A 16,203-nucleotide genomic window follows, 5' to 3' on the forward strand; every position below is an offset into this window, starting at 1 on the left:
CCGCAGGGACGTAGCAACAGGAAAAACAGGTGAGGAGAGGCAGGGGGAAGCAGAGGGAAGAGGGGCACAGAATCACAGGGGGCAAAAGACAATACAGGGCACAAAAAACAATAAACAGGGTGCAGGATCACAGGGGAAGAAAGGAAATATACAGGTGGCAAGACACAAGACAGTACAGACCAAGTGCAGTGGTAGCGAGCTGGGGCGGTGCTCACATCAGGAGGAGCTGTTGTTAAGGTGAGGGGAGCGACCTGCCTGCTTGTACAGGAAGAGAAGCTCTCTCTGGGGTGTGGTCTGCTCAGGCAGAAGGTGCTGGAGCCTGACACAATGGGCAGTTGGAAGGAGGAACCCCCTGACTGCCCCCAGGGTCCTCAACAGCACCAGGAGAAGAGTCCATAACCAGTGCGCAGAAGCAGGGGCCTCTGTGCAGGTAGAAGAGAGGCCCAGGAGGAGAGCAGGCGAAAGGCTGGTGCAGGGAGCAAGTGAAGACAGCTCCCTGATGAATCCCCCCTCTCAGAGACCCAGAAGGCGAAGGAGAGTGTTCCCAGCGGCTGGGGCTGGCCAAGAGGAGCAAGAAGAGATTAAATGGTGAAAATCAATCAGCCACCTGGTTGCAGAGATAGGCCCCCCAGAAGTAGGCGACCTTTGACCCCTCAGTGGACCGACGACGAAGCGTGTGGGGCTCCGCCGCCAGACTCAACCATACCTCCGGGGTGGGTCAGGTCCCGGGGGGTGCCCCCAGCAGAAGGGAAGCTGGAGAGTGCCGTTGCGATCCCCGTGAACATGCCCTGCAGGGGGCCAGGAGCCCACCCTGGCCCCCACCGAAGATAGAGGTGAGCGGGGAGTGCCGTCGCGCCCCCGTGACGAGGTCTTAAGGGGGCAGGGACCCCATCCCTGGGCCCAAAGCAAAGTCCGGGGTGCCAGGAGCCCACCCTGGTCCCGTCAGAAGATGACCAGGGGGCCGGGACCCCAACCCTGGACCCCGATTCTAATTCGGGGAGCGCTGTAGCGCTCCCTGTAAAGATGGCCCCCAGGGGGCCCAGGCTCCCCAACTCCGGGCCCCCGTGTGATGAGGTGCGGACGGGGAGTGCCGTCGCACTCCCCCGGGTCCTCGCTGGGCCAGCGGTAGTCAGCGTGTCTGACTGCCGGAGCGGGCAGACCAGAAGTGATGTGCCGGATACGGCAGCAGCACACGGAGGTGCAGGCAGGGAGCCGGCCGGGGGTGGGCTCCCTGAGCCCTCTTAGACGGGAAGAGGACCCCACCGGAAGGAAGCAGCCGGGGGTGGGCACACCGAGCCGCCTCACCTGATACGGGGTCTAGGTGGGACCGGGCTCCCAACGGCAGGAGGAGCGGCCCAGGGTAGAATCCCTGAGCTGCCAGGAAGCACCCACCTGGGGGTGCGGTGGGATCGGGCCCCCCAGCGAGTCCGTAAGGAAGCGACAGGAGAAAAGGCAGCGGGGTTCTCCCCGTAGCAGCGGAGGAGCCGCTGCTAAAGTATGCACAAACTCCCATAGCAAGTCCCCATGACACTTAAGGAGGGACTTCCAGTTTCGTGCTGGGGGAGACTGCGCTTCTCAAGCAGCTCCCCCTGCACCTTTGTGCCCGTGTGGTGGTGATCCCGTCCTCCTGGGGCCACCACAAGCAAGGAAAACCGCTGTTTGGCCTTGCAGGCCAGGACCAGCCTGCAAGGGCAAACAGCGGGAGGTGTGGAGATGTTATGCAATTTCACAAAGTAATTCCAACAGCTTATGTATTTTTGTAAATTGGTGCATAGTATGGAGTAGTGTGTGTGTTTAATAAATGTACTCTTACTTTTATAAAGCAAAGTACAGACTGGACAATCAATTATTGAGTGTTATTGCTGTGCACCTGTAAAGGCGATTACTAGCCCACACCACCTCCTTTGAGTAAGCCTCAGACTGCTCTGCAACGCTACCTTCTGAGAGTCAGGCGCTACAATTGGGTGTTTTGTTCCATGTGAAGGACAAATGTAGTCATGTTCTTTGTGTAGGCCTCACAGATACTGCCTCGTTTTCCAACAGTATATGCAAACGAGAATACGGTAAATTTCGCCATGAGTCAGCAGGTACGGGACAGGCAATGCAGCTTACAGCCAGGGCACTGGGCAGTTGCAGCAGTACAGGAGTAGCCAAGCGGAGCATCAGCAGCAACTTTCAGGTCCCCGAGGAGGAGGGTGGGCCCAGGGATCTGGTGCAAAAGGCTCGTACTCTGGAATAATCTAGAGAGGTTGGAGTACTGGCTTAGTTTCTACAAGCAGACAGAAGAGGAAAAGTTGTTGGGGGAAAGGATTCACTGGGGTTTTCATTTGGGGTACGAGGTATTCGGACTCAGTGGTGGGCAGACAAATTGCACTTCGCAAAAGCGCACATTCAGGTGGTGCAGGACAAATTGGAAAAATAGGTCTCAGAGGGAAGGATGGCGGGACCCTTTCATGATTGGACAATGGCAGATCTGATCACATGGAGACTGAGACAGTGGGAGAGATCTTCTTGTACCATGCAGACCAGACTGATATTAAATCAATGGTCGCCCAGATGACTGCTTATTTGTTTAGAGCTGGGATAATTAGAGTGTTTATCTGCTCCTAGAAAACATGGTTTCGGGTTGGTTAGTTTGGTGGAAACTGATATGGAAAAGCCTTCTAGAATTTCTAGTGTGTTCTTTGGAATAGTAGAGCAGACCCTGTCCTGACTTCGCTGAGAGAAGCCTCCTTCTCGACTCTGGTGATTTTCCCTGTCGAGAGTGTTGAGCTTTATGCTTTAGCATTCATACTTTTTTCCTTGAACCTTAAACTTGGTTTATCTAAAGCTGACACCTTTCTCATTGAATTTCCCCTGCCACTTTCAATACTTTATTTAGAATAGGGAATTTCCTTTATGGAACCTGTTTGGTTGATATTTCACTTGCTGTATGTGATTTGATTTTTCATCTTTTTCCTTATAATAAACAAACTCAGATGCCATGATCCTTTAAATATGTATGCTTTTACAATATATTTTTTCAATTTTGCTGACTGATTTAACTTGTAACGGGAACAAAATTGTTAATATAACTCTTAAGGTTTGAACACAATCCTCTGTTGTTCTTGTGGATACACATTAGTTTGACAGTACATAAAATGGATTGCTGATGGTAGCTCCACTCTACCACTTCAAGTCGACAATCAAATGTCCATGCGTCCAATGGGGATTATCTTTGATGATTTTACTAAGAGATTCAAGAAACCCCGCTCTATCAGTTGATTTCCTTGTCAATCTAATTTCTTTGGTTTTTTTAGGTCACGCACATGGCGATTACAGCGTGAAAGCGCTGTCTCGCCTGCGAGACCTATAGTCACCGGCTCTGCTTCCCAGCAGACAGGAGATGGGCACGTGCAGCCTCAGGAATCGGACCAGGTTGCGCGCCCATTGCTCCTGTGAACAGCATGCCGGAATGGTATCAGGATGTGTGCACAGAAGAGCGCGCACACACACAGACACACGCGCACACACACACGCACGCGCACACACCCTCCCCCCCACTCACCGGGCTCTTTCTGCTGCTACAGGCTCCGCCGCATCACCTCACACGCTGTTGGTATTGTTTTTTTTCTACATAACGCACATTTACCAAAATCACGTAGTTGCTGTAAAATTGACGAGACATTTCTTTTACGGCTCGGGTTAAGCTTTCGTCATCCATCAAGTACTACGTGAGCTGCGACCTAGCTTTCACTTTTCTCTAGTCTCTTTCGGCGTCCACCATTAATTTGAGCAGAAATACAGGTGAACATAACAGCAACCGACTGCGCTTGCGCTTAGGGAGATGGTACGTGCATGTCACGTGACACTGTCATCGGCAAGGTTAACGTTACCCACGTCCCAGTTATACTGTATGCTTATGATGCAGTTCTTATATCATGAACACCAAACGGCCTTAAGAGCCTAATTGACACCTTTGTTGAATTTATGGATATTCTGGATCTTGGGACTAACATCTCTAAAACCCATTAAAATCCTGTACGTCGTTTCAATTGGTATTAAGAGGAACAAGTAGAGAAGGGACATATTTTCCATTTTTAAGGGGTCATTGTTGATTCCATAAGCACATGGTCTCCTTATCTTTTAAACAGATGACTCAGGCCTAATCAATCCATTGGAGCGCTGCCTAACTTTGTAAAGCATGTGAGAAACAAACAGATCATACCAATTTTAGAGATTTGAAGTGTATGTGCCTGCCAGTATTGATGTATGGGGCTGCTATATGGGGATTCTGTAACACCAACAATTAAGAAGAGAACTGCAGCCCTCACTATTGCCTCCTCAAAGACCTAGGCCTCACTTAAGTAGAAGACCTTTTTAAATTAGCACCAATGCGTTTTTTGGGTTACAATGTAGGGAAACTCTCATGCTGCCCTCAACTGAGGGATAATTGTAGCACCAGGGAGTGCGGAAAGTCGAAAGACGATGAAATAGGTAAAATTAAATCAATAAAATCTATACTGACGTCTGTCGAACACCCCGCCTCACCACGCTACACCTGCGCTGGCCACCGCTGAAATGCAGACTGCCTCAGGCGCGACTTAGGCCATAAGGTTCCCTTGCTGAGACACATCAGGCGGAGAGTTTATGCCCTTGGCAGATCCAACCTGTTTACTGCTCCCTGTCAGATTGCTAAAGGGAAAGAACATAGGGTGTAAAAAAAATATTTTACATTAACATCAATACTAAGAGAGCCTGAAGAGATGAATAAAGCTGCAATATGGGATATGCGATCATACAAACTACATTTAACACATAGCCTTATTTGACCATGGAAAATAACCCATGGGAAAGATTGTTACTGACAAGATTTCGGCTCGGCAGTATCAATCTTTGCTATACCATGGGACAATGTGACTCATCAACTGTATTGTAATGTCCCTGTGATGCATCCTCTACACAAAAACTCATGCACTTTATTCTTTTTTTTGCAAATTTTATAAACCTTTTACGCAAGATTATTTATTACTTCTATTTAAAACGTATGGATTTTTCAAATTTAAACCTGATTTAAACTTTTTGTACATGTTGTCCAACCCCGATGTTTATCTTTGGGGTGTGTTTTAAAGTCGGCGTTAAGGCACCATGAAAAATTAGAATATTCTATCTTTATTTTAGCAAACAAAACCAAAGTTGACTACTGCATTTTGAGTACTCAGTGGTTCTTCTCATCATTGTTTTCTCTGCGCTATTTTGTACATGCTTTTATGTTCATCTCCGAATAATCAAATAAAGTTCAAAGCTTGGTGTGTTTGTTTTTGCTCTTGCCCTGGAGCATGAACGAATTGTGTCCTTCCACTGCTTCCTTTTCAGGTGCTACTTTTTAGGTCTCGTCTGAGCTAGCTTTAGCGCATGCGTTGCTCAGCGAGACATTTAGTGAGTGGCTTTTAAAAGTGCTGCCACACACTTTTGCCGGCCTAGCACTTGCAGTTACGCACACGAGCGCGCGCGCAGCCGCCAGCTTTGCCACTCGCGCGCTTTTTAAAAATGTTCTTTTAGTGCGTGCCCACGCACACGCACAACTCCCGAGCTTTGTTCCTCCCTTTTGTGCGCGCACACACAACTCCCGCTTCTCCCCCTCCTGCACCACAGATCGCGTCTTGCGGCCTCTCGCGCGTGCGCGACAAATGCTTGTTTTCTATGGGATGTTGTCCGCAATGATGACTGGCAAAATGAAGAAATGCTGTACCGGTCAGGAATAAAAGTGAATCCAGCTAAAGGTAAAATCAAGCTTTATTAACATTCTCAATGTTTATTCTTCATGTACATGCACTGCTAACGTAATGAGAACTCTGGCCAGAACTCCGTGTGTGTGTGTTTTCTGAAAAATACTTGGTCCTAAAGTTGCCTTCAGTTACCCGATAAATAAGAGTCTCCCACTTAATACAGCCGCCATAGCTTGGATGTTCAGTATTTGTAGTCACCCAGTACCTCCGCCTGCCGCCACTGCCCCCAGCTCTTGCATTTCACCACGAAGGAGCAGCCACCAGTGGGTATGCACATATTTTTTAAGTGTCTAATCCAATTTTCCCTCCCCAACTAGCAAAATCAAATCGTGACTTTTTATGAAAATATAGAAAAAGCACACTGGAACGTTTCTGGTGGTTTATTCTTGTGTTTTTTGCATGCGCTCTTATTCTTATTTTCTGTTTTCGCTTGTTCTGATTTTTATATTGTTTTGCTTTTGACGTTTTACATTTTTTAAATTTCGAGTGAATATCCAGTCAAGAAAAAACAGACTGTTCCCGCTGTATCCACTTTCGGATGTTGGCGTTAATGGTGGTTATGCTTCCCAGACCGTTTTAGGAAAGGATAAACTTAATATACCAGTAATATTTATGGCCAAACCACACCACTGCTTTGTTTCTGTCTTTTGCATGTAATGTCTGCATACAGTGTCTGCATACAATGTGTGCTTTCTGAACATCCACTGTAGTTCTGTGTTGTTGTACATGTTGCCAATTAATGCAGTGTTGAGGCCCAAGAGACGCCCACTTTCTTCATTATTGTTGTTTTGTATGGGTAACAATTAATACGTGTTTTCTCTGAATTCTAATTTTGATCACCGCTATTTTCTCAGATATCCTCGTATCGCTTTGTTTGCTGTTTAATGTGCTTATATCCATCATATGTTGATGTAACAAAATTGAGCTTCTTGATTTCCGTGGCATTTGGCTGTGACACAGTAGGGAAGTTACATACCTGACGCAACAGTACTTACCAGATGTGTTTAACCAGCTTATTCCAGCTTCCAGGAGCTGATGTCACCACCTATGAGAAATATCATCATACCTTCCAACAAATATCTGGTCTTTAATGTAATCCTGAGATATTTATAACGCTTGAGTGAAAAGGCACACTTACAAAGTCAGAAGTCATTAGTATATGTATCCTAACTTTAATTATATAATGCTCTTAAACACATCTGGGAATTTTCAGGGCACAGTTAAACTTGTCCAGATGAGTACTGGGTGAAGATCCTAGGTGTAAAGCAGGTGCAGGAAGCCCGGTTGGAAGATGAGCACAAGTGAGGTTTTTTGAGTAGATAGCGAAATTGGAGCTGGAATAAAAAATGTGCAGGCCTTAATTCGGAGCAGTTCAGATGAAATAACCGTGTTGGCATTGTCTGTTTTTTGTATTTTCTTTTAGGAGTGTGTGCAGTATGAGGCAGAGAATGCGCGGGATCATGTAAATTGATATTTGTAAATGTAAATTGATATTTGTATAGCGCACTACTCACCCGCAAGGGTCTCAAGGCACTTGTACGAATACCGCTGTGGAATCCATCCTGGCTTTCCCTATGAGGCGTCCACTCCTGGGCACCCCCAAGGTGGAGGCCAGGCTTCCTTAGCGTTGTGGGAGCCGTTGTGGAGATTAAGCAAGCTATTGCCCAGAGTTGCAGAGTGGGACTCCATGATTGGAAGAGGCACTGAGGCGAGAATTATCAGGTCCGTGGAATTTTTGAGCCCAAGACCAGCCGAGGCGGGGAATTGAACCCTGGTCCCGGACTAGACCTCTGCATCAGGGTCCGCCACTCTAACCATTGAGCCACACTTCTCCATTCAAGGCAAACATTTCCTTATTTAGCTATCATGTTCTGGGCCTTTTCTGCAGCACTTCTTTTTATTTGAGGCAAAGGGTCTAATACTGCTGCCTCCCTTTCACCTGAGCTATTCGAAGTGCTAATAGGACAGTGGGTATATTCGATCAGATTATTAGAAGCTTGCAACAGCTTTTCAAAATGAAGTTGCTAATGCTCCTACCATCACTAGCACGTTTTCGGTGCCACTGCTGCTTGACTTTACACTGTCAAGTACAGTGGAATGCAAGGCAATGAAGAAATGGTCATGGTGACATGCTGCTAAATCCTTGTGAGAACTAGCGATGCTTTCAATGCCAGACGCACCTTTCGTCATGTCTTGTGGCAAGTACAATGTTTGTTTCAGGTGCAATGGAACCTGCATGAAATGAAACTCTGAAGTGAACATGTATTACTGTGAAAACTCCAGCTGTGCCAAGCCATCAATTTTGTGACATTTATCTCTTTAGGTCTCGTACCAAAGGCTGCGCTTGCGCAGTCTTGCTCAGAGATTTAATGTTTTCTAGAGTGGGGCTTGAACCCGCGCCTCTTCTCCATTGGCTGGCTTCCTAAACGGAGGCCAGACATTGGAAGAGAGGGACATCACTCCGTTCAAGCCCCGTCTTTTTCAGATTAGGGTGTGTTTTTTGCAGTTTTTTTCTCCGTGACGTCATACGTCACTCAACAGCAAAAACCTCGCCCCCGAATGCGAAAATATCGGCACTTTTCGGACACCATTTCTGCCCGACCGCTGCCGGAAGAAGTCGAGAAGCTGCCGAGTCCTCCAGTGAGTGCTTGCTGTCCTGCCCCCTCATTGCTCGTGCTTGCTGTCCTGCCCCCCTCATTGCTCGTGCTTGCTGTCCTGCCCCCCTCGTTGCTCGTGCTTGCTGTCCTGCCCCCCCTTGTTGCTCCTGCTTGCTGTCCTGCCCCCCCTCGTTGCTCGTGCTTGCTGTCCTGCCCCTCCTCGTTGCTTGTGCTTGCTGTCTTGCCCCCTCGTTGCTTGTGCTTGCTGTCCTGCTCCCTCGTTGCTCGTGCTTGCTCTCCTGCCCCACCTCGTTGCTCGTGATTGCTCTCCTGCCCCCCCTCGTTGCTTGTGCTTGCTCCCCTGCTCCATCGTTGCTTGTGCTTGCTGTCCTGCCCCCTCGTTGCTTGTGCTTGCTGTCCTGCCCCCTTGTTGCTTGTGCTTGCTCCCCTGCCCCCTCGTTGCGCATGCTTACTCCCCTGCCCCCTCGTTGCGCGTGCTTGCTCCCCTGCCCCCTCGTTGCGCGTGCTTGCTCCCCTGACCCCTCATTGCTTGTGCTTGCTGTCCTGCCCCCTCGTTGTTTGTGCTTGCTATCCTGCCCCCCCTCGTTGGTTGTGCTTGCTGTCCTACCCCCCCACGTTGGTTGTGCTTGCTGTCCTGCCCCCCCGTTGGTTGTGCTTGCTGTCCTGCCCCCCCTCATTGGATGTGCTTTCTGTCCTGCCCCCCTCGTTCGTTGTGCTTGCTGTCCTGCCCCCTCATTGCTTGTGCTTGCTGTCCTGCCCCCCCTCGTTGCTTGTGCTTGCTGTCCTGCCCCCTTGTTGCTTGTGCTTGCTGTCCTGCCCCCTCGTTGCTTGTGCTTGCTGTCCTGCCCCCTCGTTGCTTGTGCTTGCTCTCCTGCCCCCTCGTTGGTTGTGCTTGCTGTCCTGCCCCCCCTCGTTGGTTGTGCTTGCTGTCCTGCCCCCCCTTGTTGGTTGTGGGTTGTTGTCCTGCCCCCCCTCGTTGGTTGTGCTTGCTGTCCTGCCCCCACTTGTTGCTTGTGCTTGCTGTCCTGCCCCCCTCGTTGCTTGTGCTTGCTCCCCTGCCCCCTCGTAGCTTGTGCTTGCTGCCCTGCCCCCCCTCGTTGGTTCTCCTTGCTCCCCTGCCCCCTCGTTGCTTGTGCTTGCTGTTCTGCCCCCTCGTTGCTTGTGCTTGGTCCCCTGCCCCCTCGTTGCTTGTGCTTGCTGTCCTGCCCCCTTGTCGCTTGTGCTTGGTCCCCTGCCCCCCTCGTTGGTTGTGCTTGCTGTCCTGCCCCCCCCCCTCGTTGGTTGTGCTTGCTGTCCTACCCCCCCTTGTTGGTTGTACTTGCTGTCCTGCCCCCCCCTCGTTGGTTGTGCTTGCTGTCCTGGCCCCCCTCGTTGCTTGTGCTTGCTGACCTGCCCCCCTCGTTGCTTGTGCTTGCTCCCCTGCCCCCTCGTTGCTTGTGCTTGCTGTCCTGCCACCCCCTCGTTGGTTGTCCTTGCTCCCCTGCCCCCTCGTTGCTTGTGCTTGCTGTCCTGCCCCCTCGTTGGTTGTCCTTGCTCCCCTACCCTCTCGTAGCTTGTGCTTGCTGTCCTGCCCCCTCGTCGCTTGTGCTTTGTCCCCTGACCCCCTCGTTGGTTGTGCTTGCTGTTCTGCCCCCCCTCATTGGTTGTGCTTGCTGTCCTGCCCACCCCTCGTTGCTTGTGCTTGCTGTTCTGTCCCCTCGTTGCTCATGCTTGATGTCCTGCCCCCTCGTTGCTTGTGCTTGCTGTCCTGCCTCCTTGTTCGTTGTGCTTGCTCTCCTGCCCTGCTATTGGCATTGTAAATGACAAAGCCATTTATTTATGTTTTAAAAACAAAAACATAAATAAAAACAAGCATTTACAATGCAATGGTCTCGGCATTGTTAAAGTTAGAGCTATTGGCATTGCTCATGACATTATTTTTATTTATGTTTTGGTTTTTAAAACATAAATAAATGGCATTGTCATTTACAATGCCAATAGCGTAATCGCTCGCATATGCGATACCTATTGCATTTGCACCCACACAGAGCCACACACACAAAGCCACCCACACACACACATACAGAGCCACCCACACAGTCATTCACAGAGCCACCCACATGCACCCACACACACACAGAGCCACACTCACAGAGCCACACACACAGAGCCACACATACAGAGAACCACACACACACCTCTCTGCCCAGTAACGCCCTAGGGAACAGAGGCACGAAAAATCGGATCACAGGCAGGGCACAGAGGCACGAAAAACTGGATCACAAGCAGGGCACAGAGGCACAACTAGCAACGAGGGGGCAGGGGGGCACAGAGGGACTACAAGCAATGAGGGGGCAGGGGGGCACAGAGGCACAAAAACCGGATCACAAGCAGGACACAGAGGCACAACTAGCAACGAGGGGGCAGGGGGGCACAGAGGCACAACAAGCAATGAGGGGGCAGGGCGGCACAGAGGCACAAAAAACGGATCACAAGCAGGGCACAGAGGCACAACAAGCAACGAGGGGGCAGGGGGGCACAGAGGCACACAAAACGGGCACAGAGGCAAAAAAACGGATCACAAGCAGGGAACAGAGGGGCACAGAGGCACAACAAGCAACGAGGGGGCAGGGGGGCACAGAGGCACAAAAACCGGATCACAAGCAGGGCACAGAGGCACAACTATTAACGAGGGGGTAGGGGGGCACAGAGGCACAACAAGCAACAGGGGGCGGGGGGCACAGAGGCACAAAAACCGGATCACAAGCAGGGCACAGAGGGGGCATGGGGGCATAGAGGCACAACAAGCAACAATGGGTCAGGGGGCACAGAGTCACATAAGCAACGAGGGAGCAGGTGAGCACAGAGGCACAAAAACTGGATCACGGGCAGGGCACAGAGGGGGCATGGGGGCACAGAGGCACAACAAGCAACAATGGGTCAGGGGGGCACAGAGGCACATAAGCAACGAGGGAGCAGGTGAGCACAGAGGCACAAAAACCGGATCACAAGCAGGGAAGCACAGAGGCACAACAAGCAATGAGAGGGCAGGGGGGCACAGAGGCACAAAAACCGGGCACGGAGGCACAACAACCGGATCACAAGCAGGGCACAGAGGGACAACAAGCAACGAGGGGTCAGGGGAGCAAGCAACGAGGGGGCAGGACAGCAAGCACAAGCAACGAGGGGGGGCAGGACAGCAAGCACGAGCAATGAGGGGGCAGGATAGCAAGCACTCACCGGAGGACTCGGCAGCAGCTTCTCGACCTGCGCGCACACAGCCTCTCAAATACACTCACACCTGCGCACACAGCAGTGCATACAAACACACACCAAATATACACCTGCGCGCACACAGCCTCTCAAATACACTCACACCTGCGCACACGCCAGTACATACAAACACACACCAAATACACACCTGCGCGCACACAGCCTCTCAAATGCACTCACACCTACAGACACACCAGTACATACACACACCTGCTCGCACTCAGCATCTAATACATTCACAGACAGACGCTAGTCCACACACACACCTGTAAACATATACACACACAGCCTTTCACTTTCATTCACACCTGCACACAGACGCACACCAGTGCATACAAACACACACCAAATACACACCTGTACACACACAGCCTCTCAAATACACTCACACCTGCGCACACACCAGTACATACACACACCTGTTTGCGCCCAGTATCTAACATACATTCACAGACGGACGCTAGTACACACACCTGTTAACACACACTCAGCCTTTCACATTCATTCACACATGCACTCAGACACACACCAGTACATACAAAAACACACCAAATACACACAGCCTCTCAAATACTCTCACATCTACAGACATACACCAGTACATATAAACACACACCTGTTTGCGCCCAGCTTCTCACATACATTCACACAGACGCACGCTAGTACACACGCCAGTGAACACACACTCAGCCTTTCACATTCATTCACACATGCACTCAGACGCACACCAGTACATACAAAAACACACATGCACACACACACAATTGTGCACACACCTGTAAATGCACACTCACATCTGCAGTCACACACATACTTACAAATATGCGCACACACCTGTACAAAGTCTCTCACATACCTTCACACCTGCACGCACACACATGAACATGCCTGCATGCACACAGGACTCACCATGCGCCCGATGCCAATCGCTGTGCTGTATGACTTTGTCAGGGCACTGAAGCGCTAGACACATAATTCATGCAGACAGCTAATAATTTCACAACCAAGACAGCGCTTTGGGCCAAGCAGAGGGCAGGGAAGCGCTACACAAACTGCAATACAATGATGTTTACACACGGTCAGCGCTTCACCAGTGTGTAGACATTGTTTTCTATACTGTGTTCTAGCCACGGGAGAAGCGAGAGGGGCCACGGAGCTGAGTAGGGGCCGCAGGAGCAGCGACAGGGGGCCATGGAGTCAAGGAGGGGGCCCCAACGAGTGGCATTCACTGACGGGTGGCACCGTCACCTCTTCTCCCTACCTGAGTGGCCCAGAGGCAAATGGGCACAGAGACCATCGCTAAATTCACCCCTTCAACAGACACCGGCTGCGTACCCAGGGGCATGAACAGCGGTGGGTAGGGGGGTGTGAACAAGGGGTCAGGGGCACGCAAGGGCATACAGGGACAGGAGCACCCGGGTCAGGCACACGAGGGCAAGGGGCACACGGGGGCAGGAACACTCACCTTATCTAGAGATGAGAACTTGAGCCAGAAACGCATATTAGACATAGTGGGAGGCCCCGCGCCCAGGCACCTTGGCACGATGACCCGGGCACGGAGGAGAAGCACTACAGCTAAGCTGGCAAGGATCACAATGGCAGCAATCCGATCCACGAGCATGAGCAGCCGGTCAGGCCCCACGGACAAGCCACGATCAGGGCCCCCGAAGCATATCCATGAGCCGCGAAGGCATGACAGTCAGGAGCTTGAAGAGCAGGGCAGCCCCGCACAGCAGAGGGCAGGACCCCACTGTTAAAGTTAGAACTATTGGCATTGCTCATGACATTATTTTTATTTATGTTTTGGTTTTTAAAACATAAATAAATGGCATTGTCATTTACAATGCCAATAGCTTAATCGCTTCCAAATGCGAGACCTATTGCATTTGCACCCACACAGAGCCACACACACAAAGCCACACACATAAAGAGCCACCCACACAGTCATTCACACAGAGCCACCCACACACACACAGAGCCACCTACAGAGCCACCCACACGCACCCACACACACACACAGAGCCACATGCACAGAGGCACACACACACACAGAGAGCCACACACACACCTCTCTGCCGAGTAACGCCCTAGGGAACAGAGGCACAAAAATACGGATCACAAGCAGGGCACAGAGGCACAAAAAACTGGATCACAAGCAGGGTACAGAGGCACAACAAGCAACGAGGGGGCAGGGGGTACAGAGGCACAATAACCGGGCACAGAGGCACAAAAACCGATCACAAGCAGGGCACAGAGGCACAACAATCAACGAGGAGTCAGGGGAGCAAGCACGAGCAACGAGGGGGCAGGACAGCAAGCACAAGCAACGAGGGGGGCTGGACAGCAAGCACGAGCAACGAGGGGGCAGGACAGCAAGCACACGCAACGAGGGGGGGGCAGGACAGCAAGCACGAGCAAAGAGGGGGCAGGACAGCAAGCACAAGCAACGAGGGGGGGCAGGACAGCAAGCACAAGAAACGAGGGGGGGCAGGACAGCAAGCACTCACCGGAGGATTCGGCAGCTTCTTGACTTCTTCCGGTGCCATTTTCACATTCGTGGGCGTGGTTTTTGCAGTTCAGTGACGGATGACATCACAGCGAGAAAGAACGCAAAAAACACGCCCCCGAATCCGAAAAGGACAGGGCTTGAACGGAGTGACGCACTCCCGTTTAGGAAGCCAGACAATGGAAAAGAGGGGCGGGTTCAAGCCCCACTCTAGAAAACATTAAATCTCTGAGCGAGACTGCGCAAGCGCAGCCTTCGGTCCGAGACCTAAAAAGATAAATGCCACATAATTGATGGCTTGGCACAGCTGGAGTTTTCCCAGTAATACATGTTCACTTCAGAGTTTCATTTCATGCAGGTTCTATAGCACCTGAAAACATTGTACTTGCCAGTGCGACGCTAGTCCGAGACCTAATAATGTCATGAGGGGATTTGCTGTTGTATCACGACCAAAACGCAGATGTGATTAAAATGGCATGTAGGTTACATACAAATAGAAGCAGTCGTTTAAAGGGGCCATTTAGAATTTATATAAAAACATTTCTCTTTGCCCAGCCCTGCGTCGCTAACAACCACCAACAATAAGCATTTCAGAGTGTTGCTTTGTGCCGTTGAGAGACACTGCAACATCACATGATGGTCCCTTTAAATGACAATACAAAGGGGTCTAGAATCATGGGGTGGAATTCTAGAGCCAGGTTAAAGACAGTGCTGTCAGAACATGAAATCTAGTTTTGCTTGTTGCTCTAATTTTCATGTCTTCTCACTTTCAGTTCAACACCAGCAATTCCTAATAACAAGCATTGGCATAGCTAATAGGTCTCGCATTTGGGACCTTATAAGTGTTTAGCCATGCAACAGTTGGTGTTGTTGCACCAAGGATATACTGAAGCATAACTGAATACTTATAAGGTCCCAAAAGCAAGACCTATTGGCTATGCCAATACTTGTTCTTTTTGTTTAGGCACCCGACTAGACTGCATGTCCAGATATCTCCCTCGTATACTCCCGTAATTCATTTTTGCCCATGTGGTTCTTCGGTTCCCCCATTCCATGTTGTGCATTCTGCTCCGCTTGCTCTCCGGCCCACCTGTGCTCTCCGTTTCCCCCCACACGCTTTGAGTTACTTACCCCACCTGTGCCCTCAATGTTAATTTCCCATCTCCTGTGTTGCTTGACCCTTCACGTACTCTGTGCTGTTTAGCCCTGATGCCCCTACTCTCAGTGTTGCATGACCCCAACCCTGTGTGTTGTTTCACCACTCTTCTACGTTGCTTTCCCCCCACCTGGCATAGCTTTTTTGTGTTTACTGGTCCGTCTCAGATTGGCAAACAGAATGAAAAAAAGGCGTCCACGCCATTTTTTCATGTGAACATGCGTGCACCTATGAAATGTTGGCAGATCGTGTCATCGTTTTTTTTTTCTTCACGTCGTTCTGCACAATATCCCTGAAAAGGCCAATAGGTCCAAAACGCAAGACCTATTGGCAATAATTGTTTAAGAAACTACGCAGCTGCACATGCGTTTTTCAGGCGCACGTTTGACACATTTGTCCAACATTCATCTTTTAGAATAAAAGTATAATCCTGATAAACTGATAAGTACCACATAAATTCACACAACACCAACAAGTATTTTAAATAGTAGCATCATGTACAGCTGTGTTACTTTGATTGCACTCTGAAAAGATTGTGTACTAGTTTTGTAATGTGATCCTTAACATGGAACCTGTCTTCGAGGCTAAAGGTTTGGCTCTTTGATTTGCAGTGTATGAGAATGCCTAAAACAAGGCCCAATTGCACAGAGCTGATCATAGCTACCGTAACCCCAATGAAGCAGAGCTTGCTGATGACATCTCAAGAGACATCACTGATGACATCATCCAGTGATTGTGAGTGTTTTCTAAACGTTACTGAGTGTAAGACATATATATTAAGGTAAGTGGCTGTGGGAGTACTTGTATGGGTGAGTAAATTGGAATGTTACTGGTGTTTAGAAGAGTGAGTGTGTAAGTGAGACACTGTATACATGAGTATGTGGGTGTGGGAATTTTTGTATG

The 16,203-nt window shown here is 50.0% G+C and overlaps 1 protein-coding gene across 1 annotated transcript in view; it reads right to left on the bottom strand.

Annotated features, from left to right (window-relative positions):
- Positions 1 to 16,203, bottom strand: part of LOC147712004 (calcium homeostasis modulator protein 2-like) — a 56,333-nt gene that overhangs the window by 29,104 nt on the left and 11,026 nt on the right. The window lies entirely within an intron of this gene.

This window comes from Lissotriton vulgaris, chromosome 5, assembly GCF_964263255.1.
Source record: "Lissotriton vulgaris chromosome 5, aLisVul1.2, whole genome shotgun sequence".
In the NCBI taxonomy this organism is placed as follows: Eukaryota; Metazoa; Chordata; class Amphibia; order Caudata; family Salamandridae; genus Lissotriton; species Lissotriton vulgaris.